Source organism: Pipistrellus hanaki (genome assembly GCF_964339955.1).
Source record: "Pipistrellus hanaki genome assembly, chromosome: 1".
In the NCBI taxonomy this organism is placed as follows: domain Eukaryota; kingdom Metazoa; phylum Chordata; class Mammalia; order Chiroptera; family Vespertilionidae; genus Pipistrellus; species Pipistrellus hanaki.
Window position 1 is genome coordinate 204,135,198 of NC_140503.1, and position 16,089 is coordinate 204,151,286.

At 42.9% G+C, this 16,089-nt stretch overlaps 1 protein-coding gene across 5 annotated transcripts in view; it reads right to left on the minus strand.

Moving 5' to 3' along the window:
* Positions 1-1,423, minus strand: part of CC2D2A (coiled-coil and C2 domain containing 2A) — an 81,774-nt gene extending 80,351 nt beyond the window's left edge. For all 5 annotated transcript variants that reach the window (XR_014796122.1, XM_084896765.1, XM_084896768.1 and 2 more), the window contains exon 1: positions 1,325-1,423. The gene's annotated coding sequence lies outside the window, so the exon portion shown is untranslated. The remainder of the gene's footprint in view (positions 1-1,324) is intronic.
* Between the last annotated feature and the right edge of the window lie 14,666 nt (positions 1,424-16,089).

Genomic DNA, 16,089 nt, shown 5'->3' on the forward strand with positions numbered 1-16,089 from the left:
AGTTTGAAGACCCCTGGACGGTGAAGCATGTGCTGGAAGAGGCCTCGCCGACCCAGGCGGCTTCCTTTCTCTTTCCACGGGCGGCATGGCTGAAGCCTTCCCCGCCCTCCCTCACACACCCGAGCACTTCCTCTCTGAGGACAGTGCTGACCTTTCTTTCTTTTTTAAAAATACATTTTATTGATTTTTTTTACAGAGAGGAAGAGAGAGGGATAGAGAATTAGAAACATTGATGAGAGATAATCATCCATCAGCTGCCTCTTGCGGGGATGTGCCCGCAACCAAGGTACATGCCCTTGACAGGAATCGAACCTGGGACCTTTCAGTCCGTAGGCCGACGCTCTATCCACTGAGACAAACCGGTTTTGGCTTGCTGACCTTTCCTGTCCCATCCTGTCAGAGCTGGGCCTGGAGCAACCTCTGACAGGTTACTTGATTTACCTACGATTATTTTTAAAAAAATCGGGACTTTTTAAAATGCCACGGGATGCAGGACATTTTACATATCCCTCCTGGCACCAAGCTCATTGCACTATTCCACTGAGCTCCTGACCCGACTGGAGTCCCTTTGTGTGCTTTAAGCTTCAGCCCCTGCCTGGCGCACAGTTCATGCTCAATAAATGTCTGAATGGATGATTCTGCAAATGAGCTCCAGGCAACACACAGAGCCACTTCCTTCTGGTGCAGTTTATTTGCAGAAGTTATCCGCAAATGTAATATCGTACATGCACTTCCCATTAGACTTTATTAGCTTTGCACAGCGCTGCTTTGCAGTGGATGGAAGCAATCTGTCTACATCGCAACACACAGATTTTCTTGTGTGTGCGTGTGTGTGTGTGTGTGTGTGTGTGTGTGTGTGTTTGGGGGGGAAGAGAGAGGGAGGACCAGCAATCCTCAGCTCTCTGTCTGTGCGGGCCTTTCTCTGTCTAATGCCAAGAAAAGGGAAGCTTGAAATAATGACCGCTAAGCCTTTGAACCAATTTGAGCAAAAAGGCCCAGAAATGCAATGTGCAGCAGCCAATGTCTCCGGGGCCTGGAAAGCAGCGGGCTGGCCGGGGTGTCCCAGAAGGAGGCAGAGTTCCTCCGGGGCTGTGGGAGCTGGCCTGGCCTTTCTGCAAACAGGCTCCAGGAGCCTGCTCCAATCAAAGCAGCCGAGCACTGCTCTCCATTCCGGAAAGCAGAATGTGAACAACCCCTAACTTGGCTCTTCCTTAAATCTGCTCAGTCCCAGGGGGGAGGCTGAGTTCCACAGGGGACGGCGGGGAGTAGGGGAGACTGGGAGCAGGACCAGCTGCTGCAGCCCGCTCCCCAGGAACTGATTTACCTGAAGAGACTTCACAAGTACTTGGCAGGCTCCGCTGGCTCTCTGGGATGCAGGGAGGTGGAGGGGGCCCTCTCACTGTGGATCTGCTAAGGGTCCGAAGGGAGAGGCTGAGCGCAGGGGCGGTCCGGGGCGGCTCCCGGGGAAGCAGCAGCCAGTCTCCAGCAAAAACACCCACTTAGCAACCCGTTCCTAAGCGAGGTCACTCGGTGGCTTTCTTTTTTTTCTTTTAAAGGGGCAGGTTAATCCTCGCGGTGAAACACAAACACGCTGAACAGCAGGCACAAGCCATGGGACCAGGACAAAGAGAAGCCAGCCGGGGGAGGAGCCGGCAGAATTAGGTCAGGCTGCAGGGCCTCACGTCGGGGGTCACAGATGCTTCTGGTCAGAGACAGGCCATGCGCAGAGCAGCGGGTTAGGAACCTGAGAGGCCATCATTTCAGCGTGAGGGTGTCTCTTTGTAGCAAAGGTCCCTGAGGTGCCTGGGCCCCAGGGAATGTTGCTCTGGGGGGTTTCAGTTAAATGTGGAGAGTGAATGTACAAAATTAATCTCCCAGCATTCTCTGAATCCCCCTGGAACCACTGAACGAGGATATAAATGTGAAGGTTCAGAAAAGCAGAGAGAATGAGAGCAGAGGCAAAGCAGATGCAAGAGTATGGAGTGGACAGACCAAAGAAAGCCACATGCCAACTATATGTGTGTATGTTTGCGCACGTGCATGTGTGTGCATGTATCTATGTGTGTCTGTGTCTACATATCTCTCTCTGTGTTTTCGTATATCTGTGTGTTTCTGTGAGTCTCTCTGTGTTTATGTGTGTATCTGTGTCTATGCGTGTCTCTCTGTGTATCTGTATATATCTCCACATGTGTACATGTATATACATGTGCCTCTGTGTGTTTGCATGTGTTTGAGTGTATCTCTGTATGTGTAGCTATGCCTGTGTCTCTGTCTATGCATGCGTCTCTGGGTGTTTCTGTGTATCTGTGTATACATCTCTGCATGTGTGTTTATCTCTGTGTGTGTGTCTGTGTACATACATGTGCCTCTGTGTGTGGGACAGGTAGGCATAAGAATGAGGAAATGAGTTGGTCACTCTGCAGAACTCCAGAGGCTCAGGATTGGGCTCAGCCGTGTGATGAACTGAATGTGTCCCTCTAAGAAAGGTATGCAGGCACCCGAACACCAGTCCCTCAAAATGTGACCTCACTTAGAGATGGGACTTGACAGAGAGAGTCGATTTAAAACGAGGTCATTAGGCCTAATTCAGTATCACGTGTTCTTATGGCAAAGGGGAGTCAGTGCGCAGAGACAGACACACGCAGAGGGAGGACCGTGAGAAGACACGGGGTAGGGACAGCATCTGCAGGCCGAGGAGCACCTGAGCTGCCGGAAGCTTAGAGAGGCAGGGACCGAGGGTCCCTCACTGCCCTCAGATGGAACCACCCAGCCAATGCCCGTTTTCTAGCCTCCAGAGTCGTAAGACCATACAGCTCTGCTGCTTTAAGCCAGGCAGTGTGGGACTTGGTTACAGCAGCCTCAGGAAACCAACACAGTCAGATCCCAAGGAGAGCGCAGAGAAAAAGGGGCTAAAATGCCAGGAGAGGTGAGAGTCTGCTTACTGAGGGGCTTGACTTGCAGGACCCTGCCTTACTCCTGCAGCCGAGGAACGTACGCCTCCTCCACCCCCTCTTCTTCTGCCCGTAGGAGAGTCAGGGCTTCTAAAGGAGGTGGACCAGACCCTCTGGTCTCCAGGCCCCAGCAATGGCAGAAGGTGGGTGAGTTTCAGGGCTGAAAACTGAAGATTAAGTGGAGAGCTGGATAGGCTGCTGTCCTCACAGAACGAAGACAGCCCAAAATATCACGTCAGCTCCCTTGTCCCACCTCCACCAGCGTCCCATTAGAGCACATGGGAAGTTATTTTCTGGAGATGCTGAATGTTCGCAAAGAACAGATCCCAGACACTGACACCAATGGATCCTCCACTGAAAGAAACTAGCGCATCACACTTGTAAAAAGCATCCCAGAGGAAATGAGGGCATCTCGGGGGAAGAAACTCCACACTTGTTGGTATAGAAAGAAAGAACGCAAAAATGAAAAGGTAGAATTTATTTAACGGGTAATATAAGAAAAACTCTCAAAAGGGCAAGAATACATATTCAGATTGAAAGCTGGCACTAGGAGACAGCACACACATTTCTGTCTGTCTCAGTTTGTGCTCTGCATGTGGTGAGAAAAATATTCTCCAGGGAATTTATTTTTTAAATATATTTTATTGATTTTGTACAGAGAGGAAGGGAGAGAGATAGAGAGTTAGAAACATCGATGAGAGAGAGTCATTGATCAGCTGCCTCTTGCACACCCCCTACTGGGGATGTGCCCGCAACCAAGGTACATGCCCTTGACTGGAATCGAACCCGGGACCCTTCAGTCCCCAAGCCGACGCTCTATCCATTGAGCCAAACCGGTCCCGGCATCTCCAGGGAATTTGTAACTAGGGCTTGCACTATGCTGTCTAATTGTCTTATTTATGCTGTATCTTTTAGGAACACCCAATGTGACACATTTTAAAAAGTGGACTCAGGTTATTGTATCCCTATGGGGTGGCAGGCAAGAGTAGATACAAAACATCTCAGGAGAGATACACATGCAGTAGTCAGCTCAGTGAAGATAAATCTTGCTGAAGATGAGCTCACAATCCAAAATTCCACAGCACAAGAGGAAACAGTCAGATCTGCAGGCCACGGGAGGGCGCTGCTACACACCCAAGAACTTCTGATGACACAATGATCAGAGAGAGAATGTAACAAAAATGACGCCACAAAAGAACTTTAAAAAAAAAAAGGATTTGAAAATATGAGGAAGAGTGAGGTACCATCAGCAAGAACAGGCAAATGTGAGTCAGCTAGAGTTTTCAGAAATGAATAATACAGATATGAATTTTTTTTGAAGCAAAGCATACGTTAAATTTCTGATGGAAGAGCTAGAAAGAAGAATTAATAGTGTAAAGAAGAGATTTAAAGAATTAAAATGTGCACAGCAAAAGAAACCATCAGCAAAACGAAAAGGGAGCCTACTCTATGGAAGAGCATATTTGGCAATGGTACATCTGATAAAGGGTTAACATCCAAAATATGTAAGGAAATCGTACAACTTAACAAAAGCAAGACAAACAATCCAATTAAAAAATGAGCAAAGGACCTAAACAGACACTTCTCCAAAGTGGACATAAAAAGGGCCAAGAGACATATGAAAAAATGCTCAGTCACTGACCATCTGAGAGTTGCAAATGACAAAGGGGTATCACCTCACGCTTGTCAGAATGGTTGCCATCAACAAATCAACAAATGACAAGTGCTGGCGAGGATGTAGAGAAAAAGGAACCCTCATGCACTGGTGGGAATGCAGACTGGTGCAGCCATTATGGAAAACAGTGTGGAGTTTCCTCAAAAAATTAAATATGGAACTGCCAGTTGACCCAGTGTCCCCACTTCTAGGAATATATCATAAGAAAACCGAAACACCAATCAGAAAAGAATGTATGCACCCCTATGTTCATAGCAGCACAATTTACAATAGCTAAGATCTGGAAACAGCCCAAGTGCTCATCAGTAGATGAGTGGATACAAAAGCTGTGGTACATTTATAACACAGAATACCATGCTGCAGTAAAAAAAAAGACTCTCGCCGAAACAGGTTTGGCTCAGTGGTAGAGCGTCGGTCTGCGGACTGAGGGGTCCCGGGTTCGATTCCCATCGGGGGCATGTACATTGGTTGCGGGCACATCCCTGGTGGGGGTTGTGCAGGAGGCGGCTGGTCGATGTTTCTCTCTCATTGACGTTTCTAGCTCTCTGTCCCTCTCCCTTCCTTTCTGTGGAAAATCAATAACATATTAAAAAAAAAAAAGAAGATTCTCTTACCCTTTGAGACAGCCTGGAGGGTCCTGGAGAGTATCATGTTAAGTGAAATAAGTCAGTCAGAGAAAGACAAGTATTTCATGATCTACTCATATGTGGAATCTAAGTAAAAAATAAACTGATGAAAGAAGTGGGTCCAGAGACAAGGAAGCATGGAACAGAGTGTGGAATCTCAGGGGGAAAGCTGGGGAAGGTGAGTGGGTGGGAAGTAACCATCCAAGAACCTTGCATGCATATATGCATGGCCCATGGACACAGACAACGGAGCAGCCAGGGCCTGGAGCTGGGGCGGAAACGGGGATGGCCTGGAGGTGGTCAATGGGGGAAAAAGGGGAACATATGTAATACTTGCAACAATAAAGATAAAAAATAGAATTAAAATGTGGCACAGAGATGTGGAAAATGGGAAAAAGTGAATGAAATTCTTGGGGGAGAAATCAAGGAGATCTATGAGACTCAGGAAGAGAGAAGAGAGGAAGATAAATGCTGGATCTTAAAATTGAGGGATCTTGGTCAACTTCCTTAACTCCCCTATGTCTCAATGATCTCATCTATAAAATGAGATTAATAATAGTATTACTGCCCTGGTTTGATTCCTGGTCAAGAGCATATATCTGGGTTGCAGTTTCTATCCCTGGCCCCAGTTGGGGCATGTGTGGAAGGCAACCAATCAATGTGCCTCTCTCACACAGATGTTCTCTCTCTCTCTCTCTCTCTCTCTCTCTCTCTCTCTCTCTCTCTCTCTCTCTCTCTCCTACCCTTTTCCACTCTTTCTAAAAATAAAAACAAAAACAAAAAAAGGAAAAAAAATATCCCTGGGTGAAGAATAATAACAACAAAATAGTAACTACTACAGAGGATGATTCATTAAGCTAATGTTTATCAAGTCTTGGCAGACAGCAAATGCTATAGGTTTTACAAAAAAAAAAAAAAAAAAAAAAAAAAAAAAGTGAATGTTGTCTTACCTCAGACACCTTTAATAAAATACCATAGACGGGGTGGCTTACACAATGTAAATTGATTTTCTCATGGTTCTGCAGGGTGGAAAATCCAAGGTCAAGGTGCCAGCTGATTGAGTTTTTGGTTAGGGCTTTCTTCCTGTCCTGCTGTGTCCTGACATGGCCTTTGGTTGACGCATTCAGATGGAGAGAGAGATCACTCCTCCTATTGGACATCCTCCATTGAATTAGGACTCAACTCTTATGGCCCCGTTTAACCTTAATCACCGCATAAAATCCCTATTTCAAAATACAGTCACATTGAGGGTTAGGGCAGCCACCTGTGAGATTCAGGGGGCGGCGACACCTCAGTGTATAGCAGGTGTTTTTGGTAAGAGATCAGTCACTGGAAGTGATTAACTGTCCTAAGAGCTGGAATTTGTTCACCACTTGCGTGCTAATTAACCTTCTGATTATAACCTCCTTTATCTTTCAACATTTCACTAAACCAGCTCATAAGAATTATACATTGCTTCATACTCTTCTGAAGTTATTAAAAAGCATAATTAAAAAACATCATTTCTTGTGAAAATTCTTATGCAAGAAAAATAAATGAAATCTAGCAGATTTGTTTTAAATCAAAATGCAAAACTCTTATTCTTATAGTATGTCTGTCTAGCTGGCGAAAGGATTTTAAATGAAGAGCAAGTGTTGAATCACATACCGCAAGTTTTCCCCCTGCAGCTTTTGAGAGAATCAAATATGACTTTTCTTTTTTCATCTTTTAATGTGGTGAATTACATTAGGCTTTTGAGTCAAACTTTTCTAGCATTTCTGGAATATACTAAACTTGTTTGAAATATTAAAAAATAATTGTTGGATTTGGTTATTAATATTTAGACTTTTTTTTGCCTTTATGCTTGTAACAGAGTGCACTATTGCTTTTTCCTGTCTTGTATTGCTCTTATTTTATTTTAGTACTGCATAAAGGATATTTCCAATCTCAAAAAGCAGACTAATCTCTATCTCTCTCTATGTCTCTGTCCCTTTGTCTCTCTATCCTTCTGTTTCTCTCTCTCTCTCTCCCTCTCTTTCTCTCTCTCTCTCTCTCTCTCTCTCTCTCTCTCACACACACACACACACACACACACACACACACACATTATCTGTACTGTGAACTTATCTATAAAACTGTGGATCTGATGAGATTAAAAAATATATTTTATTTATTTTTTACAGAGAGAAAGGGAGAGGGATAGAGTGTCATAAAGATCGATGAGAGAGAAACATCAGATCAGCTGCCTCCTGCACACTCCCCACTGGGTATGCGCTCACAACCAAGGTACATGCCGTCAACTGGAATCGAACCTGGGACCCTTAAGTCCACTGGCCGACACTCTATCCACTGAGCCAAACTGTTCATGGCTCTGATGAGATTTTTTTATTATGATGAAATATATATATATAATATATATATATATAATAAATTTGTTATTTTAATAATTTTCAGATATAATTGATACATAACATTATATTAGTTTTAGGTGTACAACATAAAGATTTGATATTTAGTTATTAATATGTCTACATATTGCAAAATGATTACCGCAATAAGTTTAGTTACTAGTACTTCTGTCGCCTCACATAGTTACAAATTATTTATTTTGTGCTGAGAACATTCACAATGTTGTACAACCCAAACTACTACCTATTTCCATAACCTTTTCATCACTCCAGATAGAAACTCTGTAGCCATTAAATAGTAACTCTACGTTGTTCCCTCTGGTAACCCAGCTCAGCTCCTGGCAACCTCTAACCCACTTTCTTTCTTTATAAATGTGTTTATCCTAATTATTTCATGTAAGTGGACTCATACAATATTTTTTCTTTTGTATTTGACCTCATTCACTCAGCATGTTTTTGTGGTTTCTCCATTTTGTAGCCTGTGCTGGTACGTCATCCCCTTGAATGGATATATCACCTTTGTCTCCACTGACCTACTGAAGGACATCATACCTTGAGGGAGGCAGGCCACACAGAAAGGCCAAGTGGACACGCTCTGTTCAACAGTCCTTGCCTTTAAAAAAATATATGTTATTGCTTTTTTACAGAGAGGAAGGAAGAGGGCTAGGGAGTCAGAAACATTGGTGAGAGAGAATCATCGATCAGCTGCCTCCTGCACCCCACCCCCCTCCCACTGGGGATGTGCCTCCAACCAAGGTACATGCCCTTGGCCAGAATCAAACCTGGGACCATTCAGTCAATAGGCCGATGATCTATCCACTGAGCCAAACCATTTAGGGCCACAGTTCTTGTCTTTGAGTTATCCTAACCAAGGCTCCAGACAGGTGTGAAACAAACCTTTGGATGACTTCAGCTCCTAGACATGAAGTTACCTCTCAGAGTTCAAGTTTTCCCAGATATTGTAGAATAGAGATCAGCCAACCAGTTGTGCTCTGTTTAAATTCCTGACTCACATAACCCACGTGCATAATACAATGATTGCATAAGCCACTGTATTTGTTATGCAGCAATAATAACTGTAACAGTCACATTTTAAATAAATTAATACATATGTGAATGAATAAAATATAGTCATTATTTTTTTTTACACAAGACTCTGAGGCATATTAATTTTTACATGCATTGCTAAAAAAAAGTAGGCAAATGTAGGTAATGTCTTCAATGGCAATGTTCTGAAAGCATGATGTGTTTGAAGCCTTGATGGGAGATTAAGACACTAGAATAAACATGGGAAATGAGACTACCATGCTATATTCTCTTCAGAGGAAAGCTACAATAGTATGTTATTTAGGTCGGTAAATGTTAAAAATATGCTTTTCACACCTGATCACATGAGACACAATTGCAGCTTTAGATAAATGTGTTCTTCTTTACTCGGTTCTTGGACTATATATATATAGTCTTGGACTATATATATATATATATATATATATATATATATAGTCTTGGACTATATATATATATATATATATATATATATATATATAGTCTTGGACTATATATATATATATATATATATATATATATAGTCCACTAAATACACACACACACACACACACACACACACAGTGTTTCCCCAAAAATAAGACATCCTCCTAAAATAAGACCTACTTTCAGGTCTCCTTCTGACTGAAATATAAGGCATCCCCCTGAAAATAAGGCCCCCCCACCAGGCTAAACATGAGAGATTTGGTCCACTGATTCTGAAAGAAATGGAGTCACAAGAAATTCACTAGGAAATTCAGGAATTGGATTGTTATGATGATGTTCCAGAAGATGATGACATGGTTGTCATTGAATAAATGAGTAAATTCTTGATACTGTAGGATTCACAGTTTGTCTGGTTTGTGTTGACAACTACCATACTACCATACCATATACAGGTAATAAATTTCCTTTATTTTCATTTAACAATAAATGTGTACCGTATTCTTCTTCATGGAAAAATAAGACATCCCCTTTAAGACCTAACACATCTTTGGGAGCAAAAATTAATATAAGACACTGTTTTATTTTCGAGGAAATAGGGTATGTGTATATCTATATCTATATCTATATCTATCTATCTATCTATCTATCTATCTGATTCATTCTCCATAAAAACAAACAAACATATCACAAGGAAAAACATATCACTAAAATAAGGTTCTACTTGGAAGCTGAGGAATCACAAATTTTATGAAACCATACTCTTCAATACTTGGTTTATATTTCTTAGTTTACTGAATTACATACATCTTCCCCCGAAGTGGAACTCGAACTCCAACAAATTTGAATCTCTTGTTTCTATAGTAAATGGAGAGAAACACTTACTGACTCAGATAGATATATTGGCTGTGTAGCCTGTTTTTATATGATGCACATTAAGGCATTTAATTTTCTTGTCCAGAACTATGACTGTCAACCTCTTTTCATTCACAACAACTGTGCTCAATTGCTTCATTTCACAGCATTTTGCCTCCAGAGAGCTGCCTGAGCTATTGAGAATAAAATGCTATAAAATTCATTTTCTTTAGAGACTCATGTCATCATTAGGAATATCTGGAGACATTCTTATGCACAGGAAACTGCTGCTCTAGTTTGATGAGTGGATTCTCATATTTTTCTTACTGAAAAGGTCCTTCTTCTACAAGCTTTTCATTCTCGTCTCCCCAACTGCTTCCCTTACTAGTAAGTGCTGGTGTGACCTGCTTCACCAGCATAGAGTACAAATATCATCACAATGTGTTCATTTTCTAATTACTTTTTTGAAAACATGCTTGCTTTTATTAGCAGGACACTACTGGAGGGCTCATTTTCCCTTTGCATTGTTCATAAATCTTGAGGCTTACTCAGATCGCACGGTGGTCCTGCGTCCAAATGCCAATGGCGACAGACAGGTGTCCAGCTGGTTACTGCAGGAAATGGCGCCTTGATGGGCCCAGGAGTCTCCATGTTCACCCCAGATCCCACCTATTGGAGATTCTAAGGTTACACTCTTCAGTTCATTCCAGTGCTTCTCAACCAGTGTGCATTTTGCCCTCGGGAGACTTTGAGCAAAGACTGGTGGCTTTATTGGCTGTCACAACGTGGAAGGACATGCTACTGGCACCTAGTAGTTAAAGACGAAGGATGCTGCTAACTTTTTACAATGCACAGGACAGGGCCTCCCATACCTTACCCCCAATAAAAACCATTATTGGCACATACTACACCCTCAGTACATTTGTGTTAAAATGATTGAAAGAACAAACCAGCTCCAGGCTCCAGTCCCATCTTCAAGACCATTGAGAAGTTCCTCGTTTTGCATGGGTCTCTTTCCTCTTCTGGAACCTGGAGTGAGTTGGAAAGGTGATCTCTAAAGCCTCCGCAAGCAAGCTCACACTGGAATTTTGTTCTCTAGTAGAGTAGTTACTGTGGCTGGCCACTAGAGGTCAGCACTTTAAAAAGGAAGCTGGCCACCTTCCTTCTATTGGGCCATCCAAGAGAGCCTTGCAGCAAAAGCAAAACGACCATTTTCTCACTTGTTTTGAGAAGGAAGAAACGTTCCCAGGGAAACAGTTTCCTTTGGACTTATTAGAGCCTCTGTCTTGACATCCCCAAAGTCCTTTCGCTAAACACTTACTAGCAATCTTGGTGTGAGAAATGGAATGAACAGAAGACACAGCCCCAGTGAGTGAGGCATCTGGCAATGATGTTTGTGTGAGGAGACGAAGGAGAAACTGAAAAGGATGCCGCAGATGGGGTGGTGGGCTTGCTCCTGCGCAGTCCTGAGGATTGCAGAGGAGCGCTCCTCTCATAAACGTGGGAGTGGGAGGGGAAGACATTTAACAGAGGGTGTGAAACTAGGTAAGATCTTGCCTGTTAGAGTTGAAGTGGAATCCAGAGGATTTCAAAGTTTCATTCGAGTCAGAAGGGAAATGTAAGGCTCATTTAATTCAGGGAAGATAAGTGCGTAGATTTCACCTCATGGTCAGTTGTCTGGAGCTGCCCCTGAGCAGCGTGGGGAGGACATGCTGAGGCCCATTGGTAATGTCTGCAGTGAGCTCCAGCCACGTATATCCCACCACAAATCTAACGTGGAAACAGATGTGCATGACATGGGTGACTCGATCCAGAGCCACACAAGGCTGATTACTGGAATTGCTGGGATTAGACCTTAAGTTTTCTAACTTCCCATCCAGCTTTTCTTTTGTCTTTCTGATTCAGTTGAAATTGGACTCTTTGAAGCTGTTTTGGGAAGCTAAGAATGTATTGTCCTAATAATAACTTTCTTCCCAGATGAGACATTACACGCACAGGCTTTTTGAAGGTCATCTGAATTCACATTGTCTTTGTGGCGAATTCTAGGGGAGTAGAATTTAGCAAATAAGAACACAAGGCATCCCGTTAAATATTTGGGATATCCTTATACTAAACAAGAATTGTTTGTGCTATCTGAAACTCACATTTGGTTAATGTCCTGAATTTAATCTGAATTTTATGCCTAGGCCCTAGGGGGATGCAAGTGGGTAAGGACTTTGTTGCTATGCATATATTTTTTATTGTTAATCTGCACAGGAAGATATTTTTCCCATTGCTTTTCAGAAGGAGTGTAAGGAAAGGGAGGGAGGAATGGGGAAAGAGAAAAAGAATGTGAAAGAGAAATGCCAGTGTGAGAGAGACACATCGACTGGTTGCCTCCCATATGCACCTTGACAGAAGGTGGGAAGCAAACCTGCAACCCAATTAATGCCCTTGTCCAGGAATTAAACCTGAGACCCTAAGGACCTTTAACCACTGAACAACATGGGCCAGTTCATGGGTGTATATATTTTTTAAAATTATTTTTTATTGCTTTTGGAGAGGAAAGGAAAGGGAAAGAGAGAGAAATAACAATGATGAGAGAGAATCATTGATTGGCTGCCTCCTGCACACCCCCTACTGAGGATTGAGCCCACAACCCAAGCATGTGCCTTTGACCAGAATCGAACCTGGGACTTTTCAGTCTGCAAGCAGACACTCTATCCACTGAGCCAAAACCAGCAAGGACTGTGTGCATATTTTGATATATCAATGGGCATACTGGATCCTGACCATCACACCTACCAACCATCAAATTATTTTTGCCAATGGTCTGACCATCTGGAACACTTTGGTAGCTGGGCTTTAGTTTGAATTCTGATATGGTAAGATCAGGGTGTTTTCTGTAGAAAATCCTTGCAACTCCCTATCCTCATTCCAGAATAATTTCAGTAACAGTAGGGATCCACTGCAGTGCCCAGAATGTTATCTGAAGCTGAGAAGGGATAGATGACAGACACTGCTCCTCCCTATTTATTTCAGTCCAGGCAGTGTCTCATAGGCTGTCTTGTTACAGAGGACACTTTTGTGATGTAAGAGCATCTAGACAATGTCTCAGCATTTATGATTTTCCTCCTTTCAGGCCATTTCCTGGAATTCTGACCAGATTGGGCAAGTCTTAACTTGAATAAATTCTGCCACCTCCACAATGGCACTGGAGTGAAGCCCAGATTCAGTATTCTACATAAGCATCTTTGCCCTCCCACAAATGCATTAGTTCTGAATGACTTCATCCTGTGGCTAACCCATTGGTTTCAGAGTTCTGGACTAATGAAAACTCAGTAAAATGATGTCAGTTCAAGACTCATTTCCTTCCCTATTTAACACACACACACACACACACACACACACACACACACACTCTAGAGGCCTGGTGCACCAGTGGGGTCCCTCAACCTGGCCTGCAGGATTGGGCCAATACTGGCTCTCCAACATCCCCAAGGGGTCCCAGATAGCAAGAGGGCACAGGCAAGGCCAAGGGACTCCACTGGTGCACAATGAGGGCTGGGGAGAGAGGGACGCAGGAGGTTGGCTAGCTGGGAAAGGACCATGGGAGGGCTCCAGGCTGTGCCCAGCACATCTCACTCAGTCCTGATTGGCTGGACCCAGCAGCAAGCTAACCCATCAGTAGAGGCATCTGCCCTGGTGGTCAGTGCACATCATAGTGACTGGTCAACTAGTCAACTGTCTGCCCCCCTGGTGGTCAGTGCATGTCAGAGTGAGCAGTTGAGAGGCCTTAGTACAATATATCATTAACATATTACATTTTGATTGGTTGAACAGCTGACCAATGACAAGAAATTTAGCATATTAGGCTTTTATTATATATGGTATTTGGTTTTCTTCATACTTTAAAGAATCCTCTGGAAGAGATATCCAGGATAATATTTTTAAGGATGATGTCTTTTCTCACTTCAACCTATAATTTTAGGTTTTTTTCCCCCCTCACTTAGACTTTTTTTCTCTGCAAGCCTTTGAGAGCATAGTAATGTGCAATTTTCCCTGACTATCTAAGAGATTATATAAAATACGTTCACTCTAAAAAAAATGAAAACAAAGATCAAACGGTAGAAAATTTTAAAGTCCAATTACTAAATTATTTTTATCCAGCCATTTTTATGCACATATGCAAACACACTTTAAATATGGAATAATTCAGAAAGTGTTTTCCAATAATCAATTTTGTTCTGTTTCTATGCCATGAATATCTTCTGGTGCCAATGCATTTTCATTCTCATCACTTTTAATGACCATTGGGCAAATGTCTCACAGCTCATTTAACCAATATCCAATCATCAGGCACCCAGGCTACTTCCCAATTTTCCATCTTACAACTTTGCTGCAAGGCTCTTTCTGTAATTAAACCTTTGCACACATTATTAATTATTTCCTTGGAATACATTCTTAGAAATTGAAGACGTGATTTTCGGATCTTTGACAAAAAGCATTGGAAATATTTTTGTTCCAGGAAGAGAGAGTTGGGATGAGGACATTCCCAGGGAAGGGCACTGTACAACGAGGGGTTCTTAGAAGGGAATGGATATCCTGTGTGAAATAGTGACCAGCCATGTGGTTATGTCTGAGCGAAAAAATCAGATGGGAAAATGTTTTTCACCAACAGGTAGATTGTGGACACTGAGCAGACTCTGTCACCATGACCAGAACGTTGAGTTCTTCCATTCAACTCTCCTTTTGAGTGTGCCTTGATGCTGGATGCTGAGTGACACATTTCCAAGAGAAAAATACAGAGAGACAGACCTTGGTATGTGGCCTTTACTTTGACCTTTTTGTCATGCTTGATATCCCAGCACTGGGGCTGCTGACAGGTCCACAGGGATGTTTCTCTCTCTAGGGGGCAGAGAGGTGGAGGAGTCACTGCTTTTCCTGAGGATGAGCTAAGGCACCATGCTAAAAGGGCTCAGCATGGTGCCAATTACTAAGAAGGCACAGAGTGAATGGTCCCTGCTGGTATCACTAGGCACTGACTGATGGTCTCTCAGAAAACCAGAAGTAAAACATGACACCAGTGTAGTTGATAGCCTAGGATGGATTTCTAATTCCCCCTTCCAGACCTGTGACTATGTTGGCCAAGGAATGAATTTCATTTACTGGCCCTTTTTCTAAAAGTCTAAATGAAGAGATGGCTACCACAAACATGTCTAGATGAGGGTTGAAATGATGACTCCAAGTCCTTTCTCTCTGTTTCTTTGCTTCACTTGTCCATGGCTCCATTCTCAAATGATATCATGCTTTGGATGGTGTCTGATTGAGGTCACAGGCTCAAGTCCAGTCAAAAGAGTGAGATTTTCTTATATAGAAGTCCCAGCAAAGTCTCACTGGCTCTGATCGAGTTACCTGAACCAGTTATTTTGGTGAGTGGAATGCTATGTTCTGATAGATTGGGCCTGAGATTTACAAACTGCAGGCATCAATTCCACTTAGAAATTCAAAGACCCAGCATGTGAAGGAGGGCGGTCCCTCAGAAGGGAGTTGGGTATGAATACCAGAAGAAAGATATGAAATGAATGCTAGGGAGGAAAAACCCAGAGAATTTCAAGATGCCTTTTGTAGTGTAGGGATTGGAGGGCCACCAGTGGCTTTTAAGCTGTGGAATGACAAGACCAGATTAGTATTTAAGGAGAGAACCAGCTTAATGTGGGATATGGATCGAAGGGCTGTGGCTAAAGGATTTTTCTACTCCAGGAAAGTGATGATGAGCATGAGTGAAACCTCAGGACTAGGAATGGAAGGATGCAATGATTCAGAAATATATAGGTAGGGTCTAGAACCATACTAATTTTATGCTGAATGAATTCAGTGGGGAAAGAGAGGAAGACTTCCAGAATGTGCCTTAGGTTTTGGCTTGGGGGCCAATATGGATAGGGGCACCCTTTATGGAAAGTGGAGCTACAGAAGCTGAGAGAGAGGAAGGTATAAAACAACTAATAGCTGACACCTAAAAATGAATTTATGGCTAGGATAGCTTTCACAGAATGGCAGAGAAAAAGTATATTCGGCGCTTATGGATTTTTTCCCACCACAAACAACGTTATTCATCATGATAAATG